The following is a 27,165-nucleotide window of genomic DNA, read 5'->3' as shown; positions in this document are numbered from 1 at the left end:
CTCCCCCTGGCGCTGCTGTGGGCTCCCTCATCCCGCAGCTGGTGTCCCGCGGCTGCAGGCAAGAGCAGTGCCCGGACCGTCCAAGCCATCCACCAGTCGCCGCTGCCGTCAGGGAAGGGCGAGCCTGAGAGGAGGAGGTGCCTCAGGCGCGCCAACTGCTGGTGAGAAGCAGTAAATGCAGGCTGGCAAACTCCCTATCTACCTAGGATTGTTGTTTTTTTTTATTTTTTTAACATGAGCAGGCATCAGGAACGGAACCCAGGTCTCTGGCACGGCAGGCGAGAACTCTGCCATTCAGCCACCGTTGCCCAGGGTTTTTTTTTTGTTTGCTTGTTTTTCTTCATTCTAAAATATTTTTCTATATATATTTCTATTCCTAGTATTACTATTTTTATTTATACATATTTACATACTCGTTTTTATTTATTTTTTATTTTGCTGTATTTTATTTCTTTTGTTTTAGTGGGTTTTTCCCCTCTACTTTCTATGGGCACCAGTTTGAGTTCATCTCCAATATATCTTAGTCTGTCTCCACCTGAGTTTGGGGCCTACTACTGTTGAGGTGAGTTCTTTGTTAAGTTTGTTTTTCATATTTTTATTTTATTATTATTATTATTATTATTATTATTATTTTGGGGGATGATGAACGGACCAGAGTCGAGCCCAGGTCTCCTGTAGAAAAGGCAGGCATTCTGCTACTGAACTACCTGTGGACCCTGCCTAGATTTTTTTTTTATTATTATTAATTAACAGAAAAAAAGAAATTAACACAACATTTAGAAATCATACCATTCTACATATGCAATCACTAATTCTTAACATCATCACATAGATGCATGATCATCGTTTCTTAGTACATTTGCATCGGTTTAGAAGAACTAGCAACACAACAGAAAAAGATATAGAATGTTAATATAGAGAAAAAAATAAAAGTAATAATAATAGTAAAAAAAACAAACAAAAAAAACCCTATAGCTCAGATGCAGCTTCATTCAGTGTTTTAACATGATTACTTTACAATTAGGTATTATTGTGCTGTCCATTTTTGAGTTTTTATATCTAGTCCTGTTGCACAGTGTGTATCCCTTCAGCTCCAATTACCCATTATCTTACCCTGTTTCTAACTCCTGCTGGACTCTGTTACCAATGACATATTCCAAGTTTATTCTCGAATGTCGGTTCACATCAGTGGAACCATACAGTATTTGTCCTTTAGTTTTTGGCTAGACTCACTCAGCATAATGCTCTCTAGGTCCATCCATGTTATTACATGCTTCATAAGTTTATTCTGCCTTAAAGCTGCATAATATTCCATCGTAGGTATATACCACAGTTTCTTAAGCCACCTGTCTGTTGATGGACATTTTTTGGCTGTTTCCATCTCTTTGCAATTGTAAATAACGCTGCTATAAACATTGGTGTGCAAATGTCCGTTTGTGTCTTTGCCCTTAAGTCCTTTGAGTAGATACCCAGCAATGGTATTGCTGGGTCGTATGGCAATTCTATATTCAGCTTTTTGAGGAACCGCCAAACTGCCTTCCACAGTGGTTGCACCATTTGACATTCCCACCAACAGTGGATAAGTGTGCCTCTTTCTCCGCATCCTCTCCAGCACTTGTCATTTTCTGTTTTGTTGATAATGGCCATTCTGGTGGGTGTGAGATGATATCTCATTGTGGTTTTGATTTGCATTTCTCTAATGGCCAGGGACATTGAGCATCTCTTCATGTGCCTTTTGGCCATTTGTATTTCCTCTTCTGAGAGGTGTCTGTTCAAGTCTTTTTCCCATTTTGTAATTGGGTTGGCTGTCTTTTTGTTGTTGTTGAGTTGAACAATCTCTTTATAAATTCTGGATACTAGACCTTTATCTGATATGTCATTTCCAAATATTGTCTCCCATTGTGTAAGCTGTCTTTCTACTTTCTTGATGAAGTTCTTTGATGCACAAAAGTATTTAATTTTGAGGAGCTCCCATTTATTTATTTCCTTCTTCAGTGCTCTTGCTTTAGGTTTAAGGTCCATAAAACCGCCTCCAATTATAAGTTTCATAAGATATCTCCCTACATTTTCCTCTAACTGTTTTATGGTCTTAGACCTAATGTTTAGATCTTTGATCCATTTTGAGTTAACTTTTGTATAGGGTGTGAGATATGGGTCTTCTTTCATTCTTTTGCATATGGATATCCAGTTCTCTAGGCACCATTTATTGAAGAGATTGTTCTGTCCCAGGTGAGTTGGCTTGACTGCCTTATCAAAGATCAAATGTCCATGGATGAGAGGGTCTATATCTGAGCACTCTATTCGATTCCATTGGTCGATATATCTATCTGTATGCCAATACCATGCTGTTTTGACCACTGTGGCTTCATAATATGCCTTAAAGTCAGGCAGTGTGAGACCTCCAGCTTTGTTTTTTTTCCTCAAGATGCTTTTAGCAATTCGGGGCACCCTGCCCTTCCAGATAAATTTGCTTATTGGTTTTTCTATTTCTGAAAAATAAGTTGTTGGGATTTTGATTGGTATTGCATTGAATCTGTAAATCAATTTAGGTAGGATTGACATCTTAACTATATTTAGTCTTCCAATCCATGAACACGGTATGCCCTTCCATCTATTTAGGTCTTCTGTGATTTCCTTTAGCAGTTTTTTGTAGTTTTCTTTATATAGGTTTTTTGTCTCTTTAGTTAAATTTATTCCTAGGTATTTTATTCTTTTAATTGCAATTGTAAATGGGATTCATTTCTTGATTTCCCCCTCCGCTTGTTCACTGCTAGTGTATAGAAATGCTACAGATTTTTGAATGTTGATCTTGTAACCTGCTACTTTGCTGTACTCATTTATTAGCTCTAGTAGTTTTGTTGTGGATTTTTCCGGGTTTTCGACGTATAGTATCATATCGTCTGCAAACAGTGATAGTTTTACTTCTTTCTTTCCAATTTTGATGCCTTGTATTTCTTTTTCTTGTCTAATTGCTCTGGCTAGAACCTCCAACACAATGTTGAATAATAGTGGTGATAGTGGACATCCTTGTCTTGTTCCTGATCTTAGGGGGAAAGTTTTCAATTTTTCCCCATTGAGGATGATATTAGCTGTGGGTTTTTCATATATTCCCTCTATCATTTCAAGGAAGTTCCCTTGTATTCCTATCTTTTGAAGTGTTTTCAACAGGAAAGGATGCTGAATCTTGTCAAATGCCTTCTCTGCATCAATTGAGATGATCATGTGATTTTTCTGCTTTGATTTGTTGATATGGTGTATTACATTAATTGATTTTCTTATGTTGAACCATTCTTGCATACCTGGGATGAATCCTACTTGGTCATGATGTATAATTCTTTTAATGTGTTGTTGGATACGATTTGCTAGAATTTTATTGAGGATTTTTGCATTTATGTTCATTAGAGAGATTGGTCTGTAGTTTTCTTTTTTTGTAATATCTTTGCCTGGTTTTGGTATGAGGGTGATGTTGGCTTCATAGAATGAATTAGGTAGTTTTCCCTCCACTTCGATTTTTTTGAAGAGTTTGAGGAGAATTGGTACTAATTCTTTCTGGAACGTTTGGTAGAATTCACATGTGAAGCCATCTGGTCCTGGACTTTTCTTTTTAGGAAGCTTTTGAATGACTAATTCAATTTCTTTACTTGTGATTGGTTTGTTGAGGTCATCTATGTCTTCTTGAGTCAAAGTTGGTTGTTCATGTCTTTCCAGGAACCTGTCCATTTCATCTAAATTGTTGTATTTATTAGCGTAAAGTTGTTCATAGTATCCTGTTATTACCTCCTTTATTTCTGTGAGGTCAGTAGTTATGTCTCCTCTCCCATTTCTGATCATATTTATTTGCATCCTCTCTCTTCTTCTTTTTGTCAATCTTGCTAAGGGCCCATCAATCTTATTGATTTTCTCATAGAACCAACTTCTGGCCTTATTGATTTTCTCTATTGTTTTCATGTTTTCAATTTCATTTATTTCTGCTCTAATCTTTGTTATTTCTTTCCTTTTGCTTGCTTTGGGATTAGTTTGCTGTTCTTTCTCCAGTTCTTCCAAGTGGACAGTTAATTCCTGCATTTTTGCCTTTTCTTCTTTTCTGATATAGGCATTTAGGGCAATAAATTTCCCTCTTAGCACTGCCTTTGCTGCGTCCCATAAGTTTTGATATGTTGTGTTTTCATTTTCATTCGCCTTGAGGTATTTACTAATTTCTCTTGTAATTTCTTCTTTGACCCACTCGTTGTTTAAGAGTGTGTTGTTGAGCCTCCACATACTTGTGAATTTTCTGGCACTCCGCCTATTATTGATTTCCAACTTCATTCCTTTATGATCCAAGAAAGTGTTGTGTATGATTTCAGTCTTTTTAAATTTGTTAAGACTTGCTTTGTGACCCAGCATATGGTCTATCTTTGAGAATGATCCATGAGCACTTGAGAAAAAGGTGTATCCTGCTGTTGTGGGATGTAATGTCCTATAAATGTCTGTTAAGTCTAGCTCATTTATAGTAATATTCAGATTCTCTATTTCTTTATTGATCCTCTGTCTAGATGTTCTGTCCATTGATGAGAGTGGTGAATTGAAGTCTCCAACTATTATGGTATATGAGTCTATTTCCCTTTTCAGTGTTTGCAGTGTATTCCTCACGTATTTTGGGGCATTCTGGTTCGGTGCGTAAATATTTATGATTGTTATGTCTTCTTGTTTAATTGTTCCTTTTATTAGTATATAGTGTCCTTCTTTGTTTCTTTTAACTGTTTTACATTTGAAGTCTATTTTGTTGGATATTAGTATAGCCACTCCTGCTCTTTTCTGGTTGTTATTTGCATGAAATATCTTTTCCCAACCTTTCACTTTCAACCTATGTTTATCTTTGGGTCTAAGATGTGTTTCCTGTAGACAGCATATGGAAGGATCCTGTTTTTTAATCCATTCTGCCAATCTATGTCTTTTGATTGGGGAATTCAGTCCATTGACATTTAGTGTTATTACTGTTTGGATAATATTTTCCTCTACCATTTTGCCTTTTGTATTATATATATCATATCTGATTTTCCTTCTTTCTACACTTTTCTCCATACCTCTCTCTTCTCTCTTTTTGTATCTGACTCTAGTGCTCCCTTTAGTATTTCTTGCAGAGCTGTTCTCTTGGTCACAAATTCTCTCAGTGACTTTTTGTCTGAGAATGTTTTAATTTCTCCCTCATTTTTGAAGGATAATTTTGCTGGATATAGGAGTCTTGGTTGGAAGTTTTTCTCTTTTAGTAATTTAAATATATCATCCCACTGTCTTCTAGCTTCCATGGTTTCTGCTGAGAAATCTACACATAGTCTTATTGGGTTTCCCTTGTATGTGATGGATTGTTTTTCTCTTGCTGCTTTCAAGATCCTCTCTTTCTCTTTGACCTCTGACATTCTAACTAGTAAGTGTCTTGGAGAATGCCTATTTGGGTCTAATCTCTTTGGGGTGCGCTGCACTTCTTGGATCTGTAATTTTAGGTCTTTCATAAGAGTTGGGAAATTTTCCGTGATAATTTCTTCCATTAGTTTTTCTCCTCCTTTTCCCTTCTCTTCTCCTTCTGGGACACCCACAACACGTATATATATATGGGTTCATATTGTCCTTGAGTTCCCTGATACCCTGTTCAAATTTTTCCATTCTTTTCCCGATAGTTTCTCTTTCTTTTTGGAATTCAGATGTTCCATCCTCCAAATCACTAATTCTATCTTCTGTCTCTTTAAATCTATCATTGTAGATATCTATTGTTTTTTCCATCTTTTCTACTTTATCCTTCACTTCCATAAGTTCTGAGATTTGTTTTTTCAGATTTTCTATTTCTTCTTTTTGTTCAGCCCATGTCTTCTTCATGTCCTCGCTCCATTTATCGATTTCGTTTTTGAAGAGGTTTTCCATTTCTGTTCATATATTCAGCATTAGTTGTCTCAGCTCCTGTATCTCATTTGAACTATTGGTTTGTTCCTTTGACTGGGCCATATTTTCAATTTTCTGAGTGTGATCTGTTATCTTCTGCTGGCGTCTGGGCATTTAGTCAGATTTCCCTGGGTGTTGGACCCAACAGGTTGAAAGATTTTTCTGAGAAAACTCTGGGTTCTGTTTTTCTTATCCTGCCCAGTAGGTGGCGCTCGTGGCACACGTTGGTCTGCGGGTAAAAGGTGCTGTGGGTCCTTTAACTTTTGAAAACTCTCGCCGTGGGGGAGGTTCGCCAGCCGAAGCAGCTTGGAAGAGTGCCAGCTGGCCCGGGGGTCCGAACGCGGGGAGGGTCGCCGGCCGCCGCAGCCCGTGAGAGCGCCCGTCCGAATTTCCTAGTCGGCCCGGGGCGCCAAGCATGGCGGGAGGGTGCCAGCCACCGTGGCCCGGGAGAGTGCACCGTTCCCAGCCGGACCGGGAAGTCACATTTTGGAAGGGACCCCCCTGGTCACCGTTCTCCACGGCCTGGGGATTTCCGATCCAATTCTCTCAGTTGGTCCGGGGGGCCTCACGTGGTGGGGGCGCCAGTCGCCGCAGCTTGAGGGGACTGCCTGCCCAATTCTGCCAGCTGGCCCGGGAAGGAGGAAGGGAGGGACTCCGGCCGCTTGCCGCCCCACCCGGGAAAGCCCGCGCCCCTTGGCGATCTCACCGGAGCGGGTTCTCTCAGCCAGTCAGCCGTTCCAGGATGGGGTACGCTGTCTTTTTTATCTCTGTTGTGGCTCCGGGAGCTGTTCTGTGTCGTTTCTACTCCCCTAGTAGCTGTTCTGGAGGAGGAACTAAGATCCGCGCGTCTTACTAAGCTGCCATCTTCTCCAGAAGTCCCCTGCCTAGATTTTAATAGACACTCAAGTAGAATTGTACCCCCTGCCTGAGATCTGGACTTTAGTTTGGCAGGGAATTACTGACACAACCAAGTGCAAGAGGAAACCTTAATACAGACTCAAATAAATACAAAATTTAGACAAGTGAAAGAAACCAACTTGCAGAATAACCTTATTAAGATAATCAAATGCCCCAAACCCAAAAGAAAATCACAAAACATGTAAAGATCCAAACAGAAATGTCCCAGCCAAATAACCAAATTAAAACTCCAAAGTGAACACAAAATATGGAACAACCACTCAAGGGTATTTATAAAGAAATAAAAGATAGAACTCCGGGCCAAGATGGTGGCTTAGAAACGTGCATGTTTTAGTTCATCCTCCAGAACGACTAGTAAATAACCAGAAACAATACTGAACAGCTCCTGGGGCCATGTCAGTGACCAGACACGCAGCGTACCCCAGTCTGGGCCAGCTGGACCGCCTGCGAGCCCCCACAGAACTGTGAGTTCCCCAAGCCGTGGTGGCCGGTGCCTCTCCCCCACAGCTGCTTCACAGAGGGGAAAGGAAAGACGCTTTACCAGCAGCAGGGCCTGAGCCCAACCGAATGCCAATTGTGGAATTAATTAACAAATTCTGACTACTAAAAATAGGCCCCCCAGCTCAGGTGAACCTGGTCAAAGCGGAGGTTGCTCATTTTTGCCCCGGCGCCAAGGGGGCAGGGCTGACGGAAAAAGGAAAAAAAGAGAAGGAAACAGAGGTTTTTGTGGCTGTGTTTCTACAAAGGCTTGACTGCCTTTGGATACAGCGACAGGGCTCCTCAGGCTGAAACTGCCCCAGGCATAGGCAGAAACAAGCTCGTTTTGAGGGCTTGTCTGGAGCCTACGCCTTTCCCAGGGGAGGGGTGAAGCCCAACTCAGGTGGAATCCCTCTCTCAAGGAATTCAGAAACCAGGGCTTGGTAATTTGAAGCCATTAAAACCAGCCTACAAACTCTCCTCTGTCTCCACCATGCCCCCAGCAGGGAGAGTCTGCCAAAGTTAAAGGTACCGAATCATCTTATGCTGGTGGGACCTGCAGGCAGACAAGCACCACATACTGGGAAGGATAAGAAAAACAGAGTCCAGAGACTTCACAGGAAAGCCTTTCAACCTGCTGCGTCTCACCCTCAGGGAAAACTGATGCAGGTGACTCTTTCCTCCTGATAGGAGGCCGGTTTGGTCTGGGAAAATCCAGCTGGGGTCTATAATACCTATGTAGACCCTCCTCTGGGTGGGGAGGAAAAAGGCACCGTACAAGCAGGGCAAGAAACAAGAAAACAAGAGCTGAAAAATTCTCCTCTGTTAAACAAAACCTAAGCTAGAGGTCCAGAAAAAGCTGAACTGAATGTCAAAGATCAGAGAGAGACAACAAATTCATCCAGCAAGAAAACCCTAGGTAAAAGAAGTGCAAGCAATCTCCAGAATAAACTAATTAAGGTAATTAAATGCCTAGATGGCAGCAAAAAATAACAAATCACGCTGGGAAAATTGAAGATATGGCCCAGTCAAAGGAACAAACCAACAATTCAAATGACATACAGGAGCTGAAACTTTTAATTCAGAATATAAGAACAGACATGGAAAACATCATCAAAAACCAAATCAATGAATTGAGGGAGTATATAAGGAAGGCAAGGAAAGAACGAAAAGAAGAAATCAAAAGTCTGAAAAAACAAATCACAGAACTTATGGGAATGAAAGACATGGCAGAAGAGATTAAAAAAACAATGGAAACCTACAATGGTAGATTATGAGAGACAGAACATAGGATTTCTGAACTGGAGGATGGAACATCTGAAATCCGGCAAGAAAAAGAAAATATAGGGAAAAAATGGAAAAATATGAGCAGGGACTCAGGGAATTGAAGGACAATATGAAGCACATGAATATACGTGTTGTGGGTGTCCCAGAAGGAGAAGAGAAGGGAAAAGGAGGAGAAAAACTAATGGAGGAAATTATCACTGAAAATTTCCCAACTCTTATGAAGGACTTAAAATTTCAAATCCAAGAAGTGCAGCGTACCCCAAAGAGAATAGATCCAAATAGATGTACTCCAAGACATTTACTAATCAGAATGTCAGAGGTCAAAGAGAAAGAGAGAATCTTGAAAGCAGCAAGAGAAAAGCAATCCATCACATACAAGGAAAGCCCAATAAGACTATGCATAGATTTCTCAACAAAAACCATGGGGCGAGAAGACAGTGGGATGATATATTTAAATTATTAAAAGAGAAAAACTGCCAACCAAGAATTCTATATCTAGCAAAATTGTCCCTCAAAATGAGGGAGAAATTAAAACATTTTCAGACAAAAAAATCACTGAGAGAATTCGTGACCAAGAGACCAGCTCTGCAAGAAATACTAAAGGGAGCACTAGAGACAGATATGAAGGCAGAAGAGAGAGGTGTGGAGAAGAGTGTAGAAAGGAAGACCATGAGTAAAGGTAAAAAGAAGAAAAATTAGAAGGACATATAAAAGCCAAAAGGCAAAAGGCCTGGGCAGTAAGAAACTGATGTTGATGGATTAAGCTTCCCAATCGGGGGACATGGACTGGCAGAATGAATTAGGGAACGGGACCCATCTATATGCTGTCTCTACTCAAAGGCAAGGACACAAACGGACATTTGCACACCAATGTTTATAGCAGCATTATTTACAATTACCAAGAGATGGAAACAGTCAAAATGTCCATCAACAGACGGGTGGCTAATCAACTGTGGTATATATATATATGATGGAATATTATGCAGCTGTAAGACAGAATACAGTTATGAAGTATGTAAAAACGTGGATGGACCTTAAGGTCATTATGCTGAGTGACATTAGCCAGGAACAAAAGGATAAATACTGTATAGTCTCACTGATATGAACTGACATTAGTGAATAAATTTGGAGAATTTCATTGGTAACAGAGACCATCAGGAGATAGAAATAGGGTGAGATATTGGGTAATTGGAGCTGAAGGGATACAGACTGTGCAACAGGATTGAATGCAAAAGCTCAGAAATAGACAGCACAATGCTACCTAACTGTAATACAATTATGTTAAAACACTGAATGAAGCTGAATGTGAGAATGATAGAGGGAGGAGGGCTGGAGATACAAATGAAATCAGAAAGAAAGATAGATGACAAAGATTGAGATGGTATAATCTAGGAATGCCTAGAGTGTATAATGACAGTGACTAAATATACAAATTTTAAAAATGTTTTTGCATGAGGAAGAACAAAGAAATGTCATTACTGCAGGGTGCTGAAAATAGATGGTAATTAATATTTTAAAATCTCAACTTATGTGTGAGACTAAAGCAAAAAATGTTTATTTTGTACAAAATTTATATTTTGACTAGTGCATTTCCTAATATAACTTATGTAGATAGCTTGGTTGAACAACATAAGTACATGGAACCTTGGGTAAGACATGAGATTTTGTTGGTTTGTCCAGGTGATGCCCTGATGAATCCCTAGAGTGATTTGATCAGTGAGTGGAAAAGTATTTGCAAAGTCCCCTTTGGGGAATGGTGAGAACCGGGGAAAACTCTCAACTTCCCCGAGTTGAATTCTTGATATTCTCACAAGGAGTGTGGACAACCAAAGCTATAGGCTGAGCCTCCAGTCTTGGTGTTTGTTCATATGAAACTTAACCCCACAAAGGATAGGTCAAGCCTACTTAAAATTAGGCCTAAGAGTCACCCCCAGGAGAACCTCTTTTGTGGCTCAGATGTGGCCTCTCTCTCCAGCCAAAACAACAAGCAAACTCACCACCCTCCCCCTGTCTGTGTGGGACATGACTCCCAGGGGTGTGGACCTTCCTGGCAACGTGGGACAGAAATCCAAGAATGAACCCGGACTCAGCATCAAGGGATTGAGAAAAACCCTAGAATGGGCTGAGACCCAGCATCAAGGGATTGAGAAAATCCTCTCGACCAAAAGGGGAAGAGTGAAATGAGACAAAGTGTCGATGGCTGAGAGATTCCAAACAGAGTCGAGAGGTTATCCTGGAGGTTATTCTTATGCATTAAGTAGATATCACCTTGTTATCTAAGAGGAAATGGAGAGGCTGGCGGGAACTGCCTGAAAATGTAGAGTTGTGTTCCAGTAGCCATGTTTCTTGATGATGATTGTATAATGGTGTAGCTTTCACAGTGTGACTGTGTGATTGTGAAAACCTTGTGCTTATGCTCCTTTTATCTACCTTGTCAACAGATGAGTCGAACATATGGAATGAAAAAAAATGATAGGGGGAACAAATGTTAGAATGAATTTGGTTTGAAATGCTAGTGATCAATGAAGGGAAGAAGTAAGGGGTATGGTGTGTATGTTTTTTTCTTTCTGTTGTCTTTTTGTTTCTTTTTCTGAATTGATGAAAATGTTCTAAGAAATAATCAGGATGATGAATCTGCAGCTATGTGATGATATTGTGAATTACTGATTATATATATAGAATGGAATGACCACATATTGAGAATGTATGTGTTTCTTTCTGTAATTTTTCTTAATTAATAATAAAATTTAAAAAAAGAAATAAAAGATATCAGGAAGACACTAGAAGAGCATAAAGAAGAATTTGAAAGAATAAACAGAAAACTGGCAGATCTCACAGAGATGCAAGATACAGTAGACCAAATTAGAAATATACTAGAGACACAGGACAGCAGATCCATAGAAGCAGAAGGAAGAATAAGTGAGCTAGAAGACAGAACAATTAACCAGAGCACACAAAAGAACAGATGACAAGAAAGATGGAAAAATGAAACTGGATCTTGGGGAAATGATGGACAACAAGAAATGCACAAATATAAGAATCACTGGTGTCCCGAAGGAGAAGAGAAGAGTAAAGGGCTGGGAAACCTAGTTGAAGATACAGTCAGAGGAAACTTCCCAACCCTTATGAAAGATGTAAATATGAAAATTAAAGAGTCCCAACAAACCCTAAATAGAGTATCTCTAAATAGGCATACTCCAAGACACATACTAATAAAACTGCCAAATGTTGAAGAGAAACAGAAAGTCCTGACAGCTGCAAGAGAAAAGCAGTTTACCACGTGTAAGACTAATTTCAGACTACTCAACATGCAACATGGAGGCAAGAAGGCAGTGGTAGGATATATTTAAGTACGTGAATGAGAAAGGCTCCCAGCCAAGAATTCTTTACCCAACCAAGTTGCCCTCCAAATTTGAGGGAGAGATTAAATCTTCAAAGACTGAGAGGACTAGTCAACAAGAGACCTGCCCTACAAGAAATACTAAAGGGAGTCCTGTCAGCTGGAGAAAAAAAGACAAGACTCTCAGCACCTCTAGAGGAGGGCACAGAATTGAAGAATACCAGTAACAGTAATTTAAAGGATAAAAGGAAAGGGCGGGAGAGGAATATATAGATCTGACAGATAAAAACTAAAGGATAAGATGGTAGATCCAAGAACTGCTTTTACAGAAGTAAATTTGAACATTAATGGACTGAACTTACCAATTAAAAGATACAAATTGACTGAATGGATTTAAAAATATAACCTATCTATATGCTGTTTACAAGAGATGCATCTTAGACCCAAGGAAACAATTAGATTGAAAGTGAAGGATAAGAAAATATGTTCTATGCATGTTGTAAACAAAGAAAGCAGGAGTGGCTATACTAAAATCAGATAAAATAGACTTTAAATGTAAAGACAACATAAGCTGACAAAGGAAAAATGTAAGAAGATGCAAATTAAGAAAATCAGAAATGAGAGGGGGTCATTAGCAGTGATCCTGGAGAAGTTTAAAAACTCATAAGAGAATACTATGAACAACTATATACCATCAAACTAGACAACTTAGATGAAATGCATAAATTCCTAAAAATACACAAATTACGTATTCTGACTAGAGAATAAATAGAGGATTTCAACAAATCAATTACAAGTAAAGAGATTCAATCAGTCATCAAAAATTTTCCCACAAAGAAACCCCAGGACCAGATGGCTTTACAAGGGAATTTTATCAAACATTCCAAAAAGAACCAACACCAATCCTCAAACTCTTCCAAAAAAATAAGGAAAAAAGAGTGACTCCTAACTCCTTTTATGATGCTAACATCACTCCACTATCAAAGGCAAATAAAGACAATATAAGAAAAGAAAACTATAAACTGATCCCCCTAATGAACATAGATGCAAAAATTATCAACAAAATATATCATGACCAAGTAGTGTTTATACCAAGAATGCAAGGGTGATTCAACGCAAGAAAATCAATCAATGTAATATAGCTCATGAACAAATCGAAAGAGAAAACTCACAAGACCATATAAATTGCTGTAGAAAAAGCATTCAACAAATTAAGCATCCTTTCCTGATAAAAACATTTCCAAAAGTAGTGCCCTCAATATCATAAAAGGCATATATGAAAAACCCATAGCCAGCATCAAACTTAATGATAAGAAACTGAAAGCATTCCCCCTAAGATTGGGAATGAGACAAGGATACCCATTCTCACCACTATTATTCATTATTTTACTAGAAGTCCTAGCTGGAGCAATTAGACAGGAGAAAGAAATAAATAGCATTTAAATCAGAAAGGAAAAAGTAAAACTTTCATTTTTTACAGATGAGATGATCCTGTACCTAGAAAATCTGAGAAATCTATGACAAAGTTACTTGAGCTAATAAACAAATTCAGCAAAGTGGTGGGATACAAGATTAATGTGCAATATTCAGTGATGTTTCTACACACAAGCAGTGACCCACCTGAGGAGATAATTAAGGGGAAAAAATCCATTCAGAATAGTGACCAAAAAATGAGGTATCTAAGAATAAGCTTAACCAGGGATGTCAAGGACTTGTGCACAGAAAACTATAGAACATTGCTAAAAGAAATGAAAGAAGACCTAAACAGATGGAAAGACATTCCATACTCATGGATAGGATGAGTCATTAAAGATGTGAATTCTACCCAAACTGATCTATAGCTTCAATGCAGTACCAGTCAAAACTCCAACAACCTACTCTGAAGACTTGGAAAAGCTAGTTATCAAATTGTTTTGAAGGGAAAGAGACCCTAAATAGATAAAGATAGCCTTAAAAAGAAGACCAAAATGGGAGAACTAATACTTCCTGACTTTAAAGCTTATTATACACCTACAGTGGTCAAAACAGCATGGAACTAGAACAAAGAAGTATTAACTAATGGAATCAAATTGAGAGTGCAGAGATAGACCACCAAATCTATGGACAATCAATCTTTGATAAGGGCCCCCAATCCACTGAACTAAGACAGAATAGTCTTTTCAATTAATGAGCATGGTAGAATTGGATATCAATAGCCAAAAAGAATTAAAGAGAACCCCTACCTTACAGCCTATATAAAAATTAATTTAGCCAGAAGAATAAAAGAGGACCCTTACTTCACAGCCTGTGATGGTCAGGTTCATGTGTCAACTTGGCCAGTGGTGGTGCCCAGATGTCTGGTTGGGCAAGTGCTGGCCTGTCTGTTGCTGTGAGGACATTTCATGGACTTAAATCATGATCAAGTTGGCTGCATCCACAGCTGATCGCATTTGCAATCAGCTAAGGGGAGTGTCTTTTGCAATGAGTCATGCTTAATTTAATCATCAGAAGGCTTTTAAGGAGGATTCAGAAAAGAAAATCACTCTGCTTTAGCCAATCAGCCTCTCCTGAGAGTTCATTGAGGACCTTCATTGGAGCTGCCAGTTCTTGGCCTGCCCTGTAGATCTGGTACTCTTACATTCCCACTGGGATATAAATATTTATATTTGCAGGTATATCCTGCTGATTCTGTTTCAGAGAACCCTAGCTACTACACACCATATACAAAAATTAACTCGGATTAAACACCAAAACATAAGAACCAGTACCATAAACCTCCTAGAAGAAAATGTAGGGAAACATCTTCAAGACCTAGTAAAAGGAGATAACTCCCTAAACTTTACACCCAAAGCACAAGCAACAAAAGAAAAAATACACAGATGGGAACTCCTTAAAATCAAATGCTTTTTTTCCTCAAAAGACTTTGTCAAGAAGTTGAAGAGGCAGCCATGAGAGATGAGAGAAAATGAGAGAAAATATTTGGAAATCACATATCAGATAAAGGCTGGATATCCTATACACACAAAGAAATCATACAACTCAACAACAAAAGAACAAGCAACCCAATTATAAAGTGAGCTAAAGATATGAGTAGATATTTTTTTGAAGAGCAAATACAGATGGTTCAAAAGCACATGAAGAGATACTATAAGGGAAATGCAGATCAAGACTACAATGAGATACCACTTCACACCTGTAAGAATGGTTGTTTAACAAACAGGAAACTACAAACGTTGGAGAGGATGTGAAGAAATTGGGACACTATGCACTGTTGGTTGGAATGTATAATGGGACAGCCACTATGGAAGACCATCTGGCAGTTTCTCAGAAAACTAAATATCGAGTTGCCCTATGACCCAGGAATACCACTGATCGGTATATACCCAGAAGATCTGAAAGCAGTGACATAAAACAGACATTTTCACACTGATGTCATGGCAGCATTATTCACAATCTCTAAAAGATGGAAATAATCCAAGTTCCCATCAACAGATGAGTGGATTAACAAAATGTGGTATATACATATGATGGAATATTATGCAACAGTAAGATGAAATGAAGTCCAAAACCACAAGACAAAAGAGATGAGCCTTGAGACATAATGCTGAGCGAAAGAAGCCAGATACTGTATGATTCCACTTTTACGACCACGATAAAGGTAAAATCAGAGGCTTAAATACAATATAGGGGACCTAGAGCTACACAGAAGCTTGAGATAGGGGAACAGTTTGCTAATGAAGTTGAACTTAATTGTAAGGGAATAGATAGAAGTAAAGGTGGTTCACTAGTGGGTCTATAAGTAATATTACCATACTGAAGGTGAACATGATTGAAAGGGGTTCTATAAACCCATGTGTCCCACCAATTAACACTACAAATATCAATAAGTTCTTGCACGAACAACTGCAAAGGTATGAATTTTGTACAAAGAGTGTATAATTTCAGGGTATATGGGGAAAAATGATATTGCTTAAGGAAAACATCAACAGTACTGCAGCAATACCAGGGATACATAATGGGGAGAGGGATAAGACTTAGGGAGAAGTATTGATTTTCTGTTTGTTGAGGGAGTGTTTATTGGCAATCTTTCTCTTGGGAATAATGAAATTATCTGAAATTGAGAGGGTTGATGGACTGTTGACTTTGGACATTATACATGAGGCCCAGTAGCTAGAGGTGGCTGAAAGATGTACTGACTGAGAAGTAAATTGGTGAATGATGGTGTAAAGATATGATCAAGCATAATGCTGCTACAAAAAGGAATGGAGTTAGACATCCAACAATGTGAATGAACCTGTGGGACATTTGGTGAGGGAAAATAACCCAGAAACAAAGGAGTAAATATTGTATGGAGTCATTTAGAAAATGCTTATAAGAAAACTGGGGCCTAGATTGTGAGTTCATAGAGCAGTCACATTTAGCCCAGACTGGTAGTTGTTATTTCTGGATTTTGAGGAGCTCTTTTGTATATGGATAACCTGCTATTTAGAGATAAGAATGAAACCAATTGGGTAGGAGTCAAGGTAATTCAGAATACAGGGGTAAGGAAGACATTGCCTGTATTTTAGAACCACATCTACTCTTTGAGACCAAAGGAAGAAAGGCTTATTTTGTCCAGAGCCTAAGTTTTCTGTAGCACATAATCTAACTCAGCCTGTTTGGATAGATCATTTAAACAATCCAAACACAGGGAACCCAGAATAAGAATGAAAGCCTTTAATCTTGTGTAGATTAATGAAATGCCTGGATACATCTCAGAGTAAATTAAGCAGATAATCAAAAAGCACTGGCAAAGTCCCTTGAGGTTTGGGAGAAAAACTATGGAACTGTTAAACTTTACCATCGGGGAAATTCCAGATACTGTGCCAAACATTAGGGACACACAGATCAATAGGCTAAGCCCTTGATATTGGTCTTGCTCTTGTGAAGCTTATGTATGTAGCAGAGCTTAGCCTACCTATAGGTTTGCCTAAGAGTAATCTCCAGAGGACCTCTTTTGTTGCTCAGATGTGGCTTCTCTCTCTAACCCCAGCTCTGCAAGTGAAACCATTGCCCTCCCCCCTACATGGGACATGACATCCAGGAATGAAAGCCTCCCTGGTGGGGTGGGAGATGACTCCCGGGGATGAGCCTGGCCCTGGCACCATGGGATCATCAATGCCATCCTGACCAAAAACTGAGAAAGAGGTGTACCATGTAAGCTAGCAGTGGCTGACAGAGTTCAAATAGAGTTGAGAGGCTACACTGGAGGTCACTCTTACACAAGCTTCAGTTAGACCTTCCTACCTATCACAACTTGTTAAACCCCAACCACAACCATTCCTGCCTATCCTAAAGAATACCTAGGGCATTATATAAGATTCTACAAAGCTTCCATGCACTAGGGTAACTCTCCCAAACCTAGAACCTCTAGATGGGTCCCTGGACCAGAGAAGTCCCAAAATTTAGAGAAGCCAGCCCTTCCAGAACATAAACTAGTTCCATTACCCCATCCCATATTATCGACAGACCCTTCCAACATGAAAACTTTAGAATGAGCATAGTTCAAAGACCCCTAAAGAGTGGGAGAAAGATCAAATGTCATAGTAGAATTATACAGAGAAGGTCAGATTTAACAAATGAATATGTGTGTTCATCATACTGATATTTCTTTTAGCCTCCAGTACCTTAGAGCAACTACAAATTAAACCCTAAGATTATGGAATTGTAACCCATACCAAACTCTGAGATCCTTTACTACAACTAAGTGTTGCAATGTACTTTGAAATTTATTGCTTTTATGTATTTACATTATTTAAAGAGAAGGAATAGTATAACAGAGAAGATAGAATTTAACAAATGAGTATGAGTGTTGAATTGTTATATTGATATTTGTTCTCCAGTGTCTTGGAGTAGCTAGAAGAAAAAGCAAAAAATAATGGAACTGTAACTCATATCAAACTTTAAAATCTGTTCTATAAACACTTGTTAAAATGTACTCTGAAATTTATTGCTTTTTTTGTATTTATATTTCACAATAAAAAATGTTAAAAATTAATTCAAAATGGATTAAAGACCTCAGTGTAAGAGCCAGTATCATAAAACCTCTAGAAAAATAATGCAGAGAAACACCTTCCATGTCTAATAATAGGAGGTAACTTCTTAAACTTTATACCTAAAGCACAAGCAGTGAAAGAAAAAAATAAACAAATGGAAATTCCTTAAGATCAAGATTTTCTGTGCCTCAAAGGACTTTGTCAAAAAGGTAAAGAGGCAGCTGAGGTCAATGGAAGAAAATATTTGGAAATCACATATTGGGTAAAGGCTTGATATCCTGCGTACAACTCAACAACAAAAGAACAAACCACCCAATTATAAAATGGGGAGCGGATATGAATAGACACTTTTCTGAAAACCAGATACGGATGGCTAAAAAGTACATAAAGAGATGCTCATTTTCATTAGCTGTAAGGGAAGTGCAGATCAAGACTACAATGAGATACCATCTCACACCTATAAGAATGGCTACAATTAAACAAACAGAAAACTACAAATATTGGAGAGGCTGTGGAGAAATTGGGACACTTACGCACCACTGGTGGGAATATATAATGGTGCAGCCACTATGGAAGACTGTCTGGCAGTTCCTCAGAAAACTAAACATCAAGTTGCCCTATGACCCGGCAATCCAATGCTCATTATACACCCAGAAGAGCTGGAAGCAGTGACACAGACAGACATAGCAGCACTATTCACAACTGTCAAAAGATGGAAAGAATCCAAATGCCAACAACAGACGAATGGATAAACAAAATGTGGTTTAGACATATGATGGAATATTATGCAACAGTAAGATGAAATGAGGTCACAAAGTATATGACAACCTGGATGAACCTTGAAGACCTAATGCTGACTGAAATAAGCCATACACAAAAGGACAGATGCTGTATTATTTCATTATTATGACTCTGGTAAAGGTAATCTCAGGGGTTACACTGTAGAATATAGGAGACCTAAAGGTACACAAAGGCTAGGATGGGGCAAAGGCTACCCAATGAGGTTGAACCTAAATTCAAGGGAATGAATAAAAGTGATGATAACTAATTAGATGGTAACAATATGGGAATGTAAGTAACATTCAATATTGAAGGTAAATATGATTAAAAGGGGATATATATAGTACCATGTATCCCGCTGATTAAATCTACAATTATAAATAAATTCTCGCATGAACTATTTCAAAAGTTTGATAGTGGACAAAGATTCAATGGTAGCGGGGTGTCATGGTCAGGTTCATGTGTTGACTTGGCTGGGTGGTGGTGCCCAGTTATCTGGTCAGGCAAGTGCTGGCCTATCTGTGGCTATGAGAATATTTCATGGACTTAAATCATGACCACATTGGCTGCATCCACAACTGAGTGCATTTGCAGTCAGCTAAGGGGAGTGTCTTCTACATGAGGGATGCTTAATCTAATCACCAGAAAAGTTTTAAGGAGGATTCAGAAGAGAAAGTCTTTCTGCTTAAGCCAGCCAACCTCTCCTGAGAGTACTGAGGACCTTCATTGGAGCTGCTAGCTTGCAGCCTGCCCTACAGATCTTGGACTCTTACATACCCACAGTTGAGTGAGACACTTGCTTGGAAGGAGACCTGAGCAGAGGTGCATTTGTATATTGACTCATGGGCTTTTGCTAATGGTTTACCTGGATGGTCAGGGACTTGGAATGAACATGATTGGAAGATTGGTGACAAGGATATCTGGAGAAGAGGTATGTGGATAGACCTTTCTTAATGGGCAAAAAACATGAAGATATTTGTGTCCCATGTGAATGTTCACCAGGGGGTGACTTCAGCAGAGGAATATTTTAATAATCAAGTGGCTAAGATAACCACTTAGCTGTGGATACCAGTCAGCTTCTTTGCCCAGCATCTCCTGTTATGGCGCAATGGACTCATGAACAAAGTGGTCATGGTGGTAGGGATGGAGGTTATACATGGGCTCAGCAACATGGTCTTCCACTCACCAAGGCTGACCTGGCTATAGCCACTGCCTAGTGCCCAATCTGCCAGCAGCAGAGACCCACATTCAGCCCCTGATAAGGCACCATTCCCTGAGGTGATCATCTGGCTTGGTGGTGCAGGTTGATTACACTGGATCACTTCCATCATGGGAAGGGCAGCAATTTGTTCTAACTGGAATAGACACATACTCTGGATATGGGTTTGCTTTCCCTACATGCAATACTTCTGTCAAAACTACCATCTGTGGACTTACGGAATGCCTTATCCATTATCACGGTATTCCACACAGCATTGCTTCTGATCAAGGAACACACTTCACAGCAAATGAAGTGTGGGAATGGGCACGTGCTCATTGAATTCTCTGGTATTACCACGTTCCCCATCATCCAGAGGCAGCTGGATGATGATGGAATGGCCTTTTGAAAACTCAATTACAGTGCTAACTAGGTGGCAATACTTTGAAGGGCTGGGGTAATGTGCTCCAGGAAGCCGTGTATGTTCTGAATCAGCATCCACTGTATGGTGTTGTTTCTCCCATAGCCAGGATCCATGGGACCAGGAATCAAGGGGTGGAAATGGGAATGGCACCACTCACTATTACCCCTGGTGATCCACTAGGAAAATTTTTGCTTGCTGTCCCTGCTCCTTAACTCTGCTCGTCTACGGATTTTAGTTCCAGAAAGGGGACTGCTTCCACCAAGAGAGACAACAATGATTCCATTGAACTAGAATCTAAGGCTGCCACCTGATCACTTTGGGCTACTCATGCCCCTGGATCAACAACATCCCTGGCTGGGATAATTGGCCATGACTATCAGGGGGAAATAAGACTGTAATTACAAAATGGAGGAGTTTTCCTGGGATATGAGAGATCCCCATTGGACGTTTCTTGGTACTACCGTGCTCTGTGATTAAAAATCAATGGAAAACTGCAACAACCCTATCCAGGCAGGACTACCAATGCCTCTGAAACTTCAGGAATGAAGGTTTGGGTCACCCAACCAGGCAAAGAAACAGCCAGCTGAGGTGCTTGCTGAGAGTAAAGAGAATATAGAATGGGTAGTGGAAGAAGGTAGTGATAAATATGAACTACGACCATGTGATCAGTTACAGAAATATTTCTTCCTCACTTTGTAATTATCATTTATGTATTTATACGTAAATCAAATATCTTTGTTTTCCTCTTTATTTTAGTCCCTTTATTACATAACATGAGCTATTTTATTTAAGTTGCAGGATATCAAGTTTAAGAATGAATATTACCCAAGGACTTGCACACTATTCTGGAAAGTTTTAATGCATTTCTGGTTGTACACAGGACAGTTGAGTATTATTAGGTGAGGAAAAAATGGGTCTGTTATTGTTTTCTATTTAGAAATGAAGTATGGTTTAAGGTGATGTGTGTGGCTGCCAAGTTGACAAGGGACAGACTGTTATGATCAGGTTCATGTGTCAACTTGGCCAGGTGGTGGTGCCCAGTTGTCTGGTTGGGGAAGCACTGGCCTGTCTGTGGCTGTGAGGACATTTCATGGACTTCATTATAACCATGTTGGCTGCATCCACCACTGATTACATTTGCAATTAGCTACGGGAAGTGTCTTCTGCAATGAGTGGTGCTTCATCTAATCACCAGAAGGCTTTTAAGATGGATTCAGAAGAGACAATCTCTCTTTCTGCTTCAGCCATCCAGCCTCTCCTGAGAGTTCACTGAGGACCTTCATTGGAGCTATGAGCTCACAGCCTGCCCTACAGATCTTGGACTCTTACATCGCCACAGTTGAGTGAGACACTTTTATAAATTTTATATTTACAGATATCTCCTGTTGATTTTGTTTCTCTATAGAACCTTAGCTAATACAGGGGGCATAAAGGGAAAACTAAAAATGTATGCTATGGTTGATAGTTAACAGGAAGACATCAACAATACCACAACACTTACAGGGGCAACTAATTAGGGGAGAGGGACAAGTGATAAGAGGTACTTTTGATTTGATAGTTGATGACACTTATTTGTTGGTTCTTTATCACTATGGACCAGTGAAAACTGTCTAAAATTAAGAGTGCTGCTGATTGTACACTGAGGTGAGGATACTGTAAGACATGGTTCGTTTATTTTAGACATTATCCATGATGCCCAATAGATGGAAGGAGCCAAAGGGTACAATGACTGAGAAGCAGAATGTTGCACTGGGATACATTATTATGATGGAATATAGTGCGGCTGCACAAAGGAAGGATGCTGAGAGGCACTCAACGAACTTAAATCTTGGGACAACATGCTGTGCAAAATAAGCAAAAGAACAAATATGCTAAGGTCTCTTTCAGAAAATATGTATAAGAAAATTGGAACCTAGATTGTAAACCCTTATGGCAGCCACACCTAGTCTGAAGCTGTAAATTATTCCTAGATTCTGAGACACTGGAGCTATATTTCTATCAGCTAGTATTTCTCTAGAACTTTGAAGAACTCTGTGACACCTAAGACCCAGAAATAGAGTGCCCTAAAGGTTATCATAGCTATATATAATAATAGTTAAACTAACCAAAAAAAGAGACCAGGCCTCATCAGAGTTAAAAGCAGAGCCAATCTGGCTGGCCATAAAGTAAATCAGAATACAGGGTAAACAAGATAGTGCACGTACTTTAGACCTTCACCAATTGTATGAGACCAAAACCCAAGTGGTTTATTGTGTGTAGAGCTTAAATTTTCTATAATACATAATCTAAATCAACCTGTCTGGATAGCTCATTTAAACCACCCAAACCCCTGGAATACAGAATAAGAATGAGGCCTTGTCATACTTATAGCTTAATGTAATACCAAGATACATATCAGCCCACTATGGTGGGCTGATAATTAAAAAGTAATGGTAAAGAGCTTCTGGAGAAGATGGCGGCTTAGTAAGACGTGCGGGTCTTAGTTCCTCCTCCAGAACAGCAACTAAAGAAACAGAAACGATACAAAACAGGTCCCGGAGCCACGACAGAGACCAAAAAGACAGCGTACCCCATTCTGGAACGGCTGAACGGGCAGGGAGAATCCGCTGCGGTGAGATCACCGAGGGGCGCGCGCTTCCCCGGGCCAGGGCGGCTGGCGACCGGGGTCCCTTCCACACTCGTGGCTTCCCAGTCCGACTGGGAACGTTGGATAGCGGGGCCCTCCTGCCACGCTTGGAGTCTTGGGCCGGCTGGGCAATTTGGACCGGCACTCCCCCAAGCCATCGTGGCCGGCACCCCCCCCTCCACGCGCAGTTCCCCGGGCCGACTGTGAGATTCGGATTGGCATTCCCCAAGCCACTTCGGCTGGTGACCTGCCCCCACAGCGAGAGTTTTCCAACGTTAAAGGAGCCACAGCAGCTTTTACTGGTGGGACCCGCAGACAGACGAGCGCCACAAGCGCCACCTACTGGGCAGGATAAGAAAAACAGAGCCCAGAGATTTCACAGAAAAATCTTTCAACCAGCTGGGTCCCACACCCAGGGAAATCTGATTAAATGCCCAGACACCAGCAGAAAATAACGGATCATGCTCGGAAAATTGAAGATATGGCCCAGTCAAAGGAACAAACCAATAGTTCAAATGAGATACAGGAGCTGAGACAACTAATGCTGAATATACGAACAGAAATGGAAAACCTCTTCAAAAACGAAATTGATAAATTGAGGGAGGAGGACATGAAGAAGACATGGGCTGAACAAAAGGAAGAAATAGAAAATCTGAAAAAAAAAATCACAGAACTTATGGGAGTGAAGGACCAAGCAGAAAAGATGGAAAAAACAATGGATACCTACAATGGTAGATTTAAAGAGACAGAAGCTACAATTAATGAACTGGAGGATGGAACATCTGAATTCCAAAAAGAAACAGAAACTATAGGGAAAAGAATGAAAAAACTTGAGCAGGGTATCAGGGAATTGAATGACAATATGAAGTGCACAAATATTCGTGTTGTGGGTGTCCCAGAAGGAGAAGAGAAGGGAAAAGGAGGAGAAAAACTAATGGAAGAAATTATCACGGAAAATTTCCCAACTCTTATGAAAGACCTAAAATTACAGATCCAAGAAGTGCAGCGCACCCCAAAGAGAATAGACCCAAATAGGCATTCTCCAAGACACTTACTAGTTAGAATGTCAGAGGTCAAAGAGAAAGAGAGGATCTTGAAAGCAGCAAGAGAAAAACAATCCATCACATACAAGGGAAACCCAATAAGACTATGTGTAGATTTCTCAGCAGAAACCATGGAAGCTAGAAGACAGTGGGATGATATATTTAAATTACTAAAAGAGAAAAACTGCCAACCAAGACTCCTATATCCAGCAAAATTGTCCTTCAAAAATGAGGGAGAAATTAAAACATTCTCAGACAAAAAGTCACTGAGAGAATTTGTGACCAAGAGACCAGCTCTGCAAGAAATACTAAAGGGAGCACTAGAGTCAGATACGAAAAGACAGAAGAGAGAGGTATGGAGAAAAGTGTAGAAAGAAGGAAAATCAGATATGATATATATATAATACAAAAGGCAAAATGGTAGAGGAAAATATTATCCAAACAGTAATAACACTAAATGTTAATGGACTGAATTCCCCAATCAAAAGACATAGACTGGCAGAATGGATTACGACCCAGCAATACCACTGCTAGGTATCTACTCAAAGGACTTAAGGGCAAAGAAACAAACGGACATTTGCACACCAATGTTTATAGCAGCATTATTTACAATTGCAAAGAGATGGAAACAGCCAAAATGTCCATCAACAGACGAGTGGCTAAACAAACTGTGGTATATACCTACGATGGAATATTATGCAGCTTTAAGACAGAATAAACTTATGAAGCATGTAATAACATGGATGGACCTAGAGAACATTATGCTGAGTGAGTCTAGCCAAAAACTAAAGGACAAATACTGTATGGTCCCACTGATGTGAACCGACATTCGAGAATAAACTTGGAATATGTCATTGGTAACAGAGTCCAGCAGGAGTTAGAAACAGGGTAAGATAATGGGTAATTGGAGCTGAAGGGATACAGACTGTGCAGCAGGACTAGATACAAAAACTCTAAAATGGACAACACAATAATACCTAATTGTAATGTAACTATGTTAAAACACTGAATGAAGCTGCATCTGAACTATAGTTTTGTTTTGATGTTGTTGTTTGTTTGTTTGTTTGTATCTTTTGTTTTTTTTCTTCTTTTTCCTTTATATATATATTTTTTATTATTATTATTATTGTAATTTTCTTCTCTATATTAACATTCTATATCTTTTTCTGCTGTTTTGCTAGTTCTTTTCCTAAATCGATGCAAATGTACTAAGAAAGGATGATCATACATCTATGTGATGATATTAAGAATTACTGAGTGCATATGTAGAATGGAATGATTTCTAAATGTTGTGTTAATTTCTTTTCTTTTTTTAATTAATAAAAAAAAAAGTAATGGTAAAGTTCCTTGTGGGTCTGAAGGTGGGTGGTAGGGGGGAGGAATATATATATATTCCATATATATATATATGGAACTATTAAACTTTCCCATCTGGGAAACCCAGGGTACCTTCTCAAACACCAGGAACTCCCAAGAAAATAAGCCAAGCCCTTGATTTTGAGCCTTGCCCTCATGAAACTTATTTCTGTAGGGGAGAAGCTAAGAGTACTCATAACGATGCCTAAGAATTGCTTCCAGGAAACCTCTTCTGTTGCTCAGACGTGTCCTCTTGCAGAGTATCTAAGCCCAACTCTGCAAGGAAAATTATTATCTTCCCCCCACCCCCACCCCTTCATGGGACATGACATTCAGGGGTGAAAATCTCGACAACATGAGGCATGACTCCTGGGGTTGAGTCTGGCCCTGGCACCGTGGAATGGAGAACACCTTCTGGACCAAAAGAGGGAAAAGAAGTGTAATAAAATAAGGCATCAGTGGATAGAAAAGATCAAAGAGAATCAAGAGGCTATTCTAGAGGTTACTCTTATGCAAGCTTCAGTTGGATAGTGCTAATTGCCATCATTTGCTAAACCCCAATCAATATCACTTCTGTTGACTCTAATACTGAGAATATATAAAGGTTTCATGTATTAGGTTTGCCTTCCTGGAACCTATAATTCCAGGAGGGTTCCTAGATCAGATCAATCCTGAAACCTTGAGGGACCAGCCTCTTCAAGATTATCAATTAATAACACTCAAGTACCAATCTCTGGAGGGCTGTGGTAGATCGAACCATGGACTCCAATAACAGGCGTATTCTAAATCTCAGCCCACAATGCTGGGGCTGTGCACCCACTGTAAATAGGAACCTCTGAGGATGTATTATCAGTGAAGGGTGGACTCATTTGTGAACGGGATCGTCTAAGATTGAATGAGGGTGGGCCTTAATTCTCATTACTGGTGGCCTTATAGAAAGGAGTCAGAGAAGGCCATAGCTGGAAAACTGCAGAAATCAGAAGAGCGGACCAAAAAACAGAACATCACCATGTACTGGGAAGTGGACATGCAAGCCAAGAAACCCTACAGATTGCTGTGGCAAGCTAGCACCCAAACACTACAGACTTTGAGGAGAAGACATAGGACCTTGCCAACACCTTGCTTTGGGGACCTCTGGCCTCTAAAACCATGAGCCAGTAAATTGTTGTTTAAACCAATCCTCTGTGTGGTATTTGTCACAGTGTCTGGAAAACCAAAACAAGGGCCCCTTCATAGGGTAGAAGGAGAAAGGTGGCCGCACGCCTGGTCCACTGAGACCTTCTTCTGATGAAACATGAAGGCAGTAAGCTGGTGGGTGACCAGAGAAGTACAAAGTCGAAAGCAAATTAAGTCACTTCTTCAGCTCTCTGGTCCCACTTCGTCCTTAAAAAAGACGAAGTTTTAAGGCCAAACCATTGTAATGAGCCAAGACACACTGGCATCTGAACGAAATAATATTAAAGGAAAAGGCTGCTGCACCTCCTCCTCTCCAAGCACCCATCGTAAGTTGAGTACTGCACTTAATTTCTGGGAATTGTACAGAAAATAATGGTATCTGGCTCTGAGAAACCTATTCATTCATTCCCTGAGTTAACTAATATTTATGAAGCTCTCGTGCATGCCAGCTACTGGTTGTGGCAGTAGGGAAAGAGCACAAACAAAACCAATTAAAGCCCTGCCTTCTGGAGCATGTTAGGGAGGCAGAGGGGAACAAAAAATAAACAAATAACTAAAGAAACTACAGTATGTCCATTGTAATATGTTCTACAGAGAGAAATACAACAGA

General features: G+C 39.7%; 1 long non-coding RNA gene across 1 annotated transcript; it reads left to right on the top strand.

Annotated features, from left to right (window-relative positions):
- LOC143681301 (uncharacterized) lies at positions 1–27,165 on the top strand. Its single transcript, XR_013174525.1, has 3 exons — positions 1–161; positions 464–562; positions 26,316–27,165. It is a non-coding gene; the product is annotated as an uncharacterized LOC143681301 (long non-coding RNA).

This window comes from Tamandua tetradactyla, chromosome 4, assembly GCF_023851605.1.
Source record: "Tamandua tetradactyla isolate mTamTet1 chromosome 4, mTamTet1.pri, whole genome shotgun sequence".
Classification (NCBI taxonomy): domain Eukaryota; kingdom Metazoa; phylum Chordata; class Mammalia; order Pilosa; family Myrmecophagidae; genus Tamandua; species Tamandua tetradactyla.
The sequence above is the reverse complement of the archived record's forward strand: the minus strand, read 5'-3'. Positions and strand labels throughout refer to the sequence as shown.